Raw genomic sequence first — 605 nt, forward strand, 5'->3', positions numbered from 1 at the left:
CCCAGTCAATGCTCCCCAATGTCGCTTGAATTGAAAATCGTCCTTCTCTATTCGCTGAAGCTACTTTAAGACTCTCCTAGCACACAGTTTATACAGCATTATTGATGAAGATCTGATGTAAGGCACCTGTCACTGTTTCAAACTCATAAATCCTATCTCGATATAATATCGGTGGTAGTTTCAAAATATCAGATAGTCATTTACATTAGTCTGGAAGTTCATTGAGAAAAACACAAAGATGCAGAAAATGCTAGGATAAGGTAAAATATATAGACATCTAGTCCAGCACATCTATTCCATGAGCAGGTCACCCGGGGAAAATGTGTGAGACCACTCAGGGCACTCTGACATTTAAGGGGGATGGGGCGGGAAAAAGGGATTCCAAGAGTGGACAAAACTGTAGAATACTAGAGAGGAGATATAACATTCAAGAGAAAATGAATATTACAGAAACTGAGGGCGGAGAGTTTCAGAACAGCGAGACTGGTTAGCGGCATCTAATTTTTCAGAGAAAACTAGTAAAAATAATGATAGAATTTTTCGTTGCTATATTTTGCAACATAGAAATTACTGATGACCTTAGCGAGAATCAGATCCAGTAGCTA

Source organism: Rousettus aegyptiacus, unplaced genomic scaffold (assembly GCF_014176215.1).
Source record: "Rousettus aegyptiacus isolate mRouAeg1 unplaced genomic scaffold, mRouAeg1.p scaffold_m13_p_10, whole genome shotgun sequence".
NCBI lineage: Eukaryota > Metazoa > Chordata > Mammalia > Chiroptera > Pteropodidae > Rousettus > Rousettus aegyptiacus.